The sequence below is a fragment of the Boleophthalmus pectinirostris genome, unplaced genomic scaffold (assembly GCF_026225935.1).
Source record: "Boleophthalmus pectinirostris isolate CB_2022bp ecotype Guang Dong unplaced genomic scaffold, ASM2622593v1 HiC_scaffold_11, whole genome shotgun sequence".
Lineage (NCBI taxonomy): Eukaryota > Metazoa > Chordata > Actinopteri > Gobiiformes > Gobiidae > Boleophthalmus > Boleophthalmus pectinirostris.
Window position 1 is genome coordinate 23,237,875 of NW_026570994.1, and position 2,863 is coordinate 23,240,737.

Consider the following 2,863-nt stretch of genomic DNA (forward strand, 5'->3'; position numbering starts at 1 on the left):
CAGACGTGTGTCGAGTCTCTCGGTCGTTTCACACGTGTGTCGAGTCTCTCGGTCGTTTCACACGTGTGTCGAGTCTCTCGGTCGTTTCACACGTGTGTCGAGTCTCTCGGTCGTTTCACACGTGTGTCGAGTCTCTCGGTCGTTCAGGCAGAATCTTCGACGAGGAGAAAATTCAGTTTGTCGACTGGACAAAAGTTTGTTTGGTTGAAGACGTTTCTCAGTTCGTCCAATCTGCTTCTTCATTTCTGTGACGTTTCCTTCTATCTGCAGGAGGAGCTAACTCCACTGAAACTCCACTGAAACTCCACTGAAACTCCACTGAAACTCCTCTGAAACTCCCACACACGTTCGTTGGGTCTGTTGATCTGTACAGGGTTTGGGGTCTGATCCTCCTGTTGTTCTTCTGCTTTGTTTAGTTGCAGGTTTGACGATGGACGTGGAAACTGGACACAGATGAAGAAACAGTTTGGACGAAACGTCTTCAACCAAACTAAACTTTTGTCCAGTCGACAAACTGAATTTCCTCCTCGTTTGTTGCAGATGTTTCAGGCAGTGGAGCAGGTCGAGGATCAAAACTCAAACCCAACAGACTCCAGACGCTCCAAAGACGGAAAAAAGTAAAAAATCACAGGAGGAAAAATGGAGTAAAAGTCTTTTGTTTAAATGTCCAAAACCGTAACTGATGAACGACTGAACTGAGCTCTGAAGACCTGACGACTTTTTTGGAGCGTCTGGAGTCTGTTGTGTTTGAAGATCCTGAGATACTTGAACAAGACGCTCAAGAAGCACCACCTCAGAGTCTGAAATACTTTTACTTTTGACTCTTAAAGTACTTTTGAAGTGTGTATTTCAAATAAATTAAAACATGTAGATTTACTGAAACATGTGACTGAAACAAACTCAAGTCCAGACGTTTTTGTGACGAGAAACGACTTTAGAACAAGATTAAATCTGAGTCAGTTTAATGTCACACAGAAGATTTACACCAACTCTTCTTCCTCTGTTTCTCTTTCTCTTCTTCTTTTTTTTTCTCTCTGTTCTGATCTGTGTTTTTATTGATCTCAGATGTTGAAGTGATTTTAAAGAAAAGCTCCGATCGATCCTCGTCCCACTGTGACCCTCCACCATCCTCCACTCCATCCATCCTCCACTCCATCCTCCACTCCATCCTCCATCCATCCTCCATCCTCCATCTTCTCTCCATCGTCTCCATCCTTCCTCCATCCCTCCATCCCCTCCTCCTCCTCCTCGTCTCTCGGGTCTGAGGTCCTGTGGTCCAACACAAAGACACAAAGACACAAAGACCCCCCGAGTCCAGAGTCCATCTACTGAACCAGGACTAAACCAGGACTAAAACAGGACTGAACCAGGACTAAACCAGGACTGAACCAGGACTAAACCAGGTCTAAACCAGGACTAAACCAGGACTAAACCAGGACTAAACCAGGACTAAACCAGGTCTAAACCAGGACTGAACCAGGTCTAAACCAGGACTGAACCAGGACTAAACCAGGTCTAAACCAGGACTAAACCAGGTCTAAACCAGGACTAAACCAGGACTCTAAACCAGGACTGAACCAGGACTAAACCAGGTCTAAACCAGGACTAAACCAGGACTAAACCAGGACTGAAACCAGGACTAAACCAGGACTAAACCAGGACTAAACCAGGACCAGGACTAAACCAGGACTAAACCAGGACTAACCAGGACTAAACCAGGACTAAACCAGGTCTAAACCAGGTCTAAACCAGGACTAAACCAGGACTGAACCAGTTCTAAACCAGGACTGAACCAGGACTAAACCAGGTCTAAACCAGGACTAACCAGGTCTAAACCAGGACTAACCAGGACTAAACCAGGTCTAAACCAGGACTAAACCAGGTCTAAACCAGGACTAACCAGGACTAAACCAGGTCTAAACCAGGACTAAACCAAGGACTAAAACCAGGTCTAAACCAGGTCTAAACCAGGTCCAGAAACCAGGACTAAACCAGGACTAAACCAGGACTAAACCAAGGACTAAACCAGGTCTAAACCAGGACTAAACCAGGACTAAACCAGGACTAAACCAGGACTAAACCAAGGACTAAACCAGGACTAAACCAGGACTAAACCAGGACTAAACCAGGACTAAACCAGGACTGAACCAAGGACTAAACCAGGACTAAACCAGGTCTAAACCAGGACTGAACCAGGACTGAACCAGGACTAAACCAGGACTAAACCAGGTCTAAACCAGGACTGAACCAGGACTGAACCAAGGACTAAACCAGGACTAAAACAGGACTAAACTAGACTAACCGGACTAAACTAGGACTAAACCACAATATTTCATAATCATGTTTCAGATCAGGGACCTGGATTTTGATAAACCATTTTATTTTTCACTTCTTGGTCCTGGTTCTGGTCCAGGATCTGGTCTTGGTCCTGGTTCTGGTCCAGGAGCTCCTCGTGGGTCTGGTTCTGGTCCAGGATCTGGTCTTGGGCCCGGGGCAGGTCTGTCTCATCTACGTCTCTTTGATTTTTCACTAAAAGATTAAAAAATAAAAATAAAACATCAAATCTGTTTCAGCACATCAGAAAAAACAAAACCCACAAAATCCAGGACCAGGACCAGGACCAGGACCAGGTCTGAGGAGAGTCCAGGACCAGGACCAGGTCTGAGTCCAGGACCAGGACCAGGTCTGAGGAGAGTCCAGGACCAGGACCAGGTCTGAGGAGAGTCCAGGACCAGGACCAGGTCTGAGGAGAGTCCAGGACCAGAACCAGGTCTGAGTCCAGGACCAGAACCAGGTCTGAGTCCAGGACCAGGACCAGGTCTGAGTCCAGGAGAGTCCAGGACCAGGACCAGGTCTGAGGAGA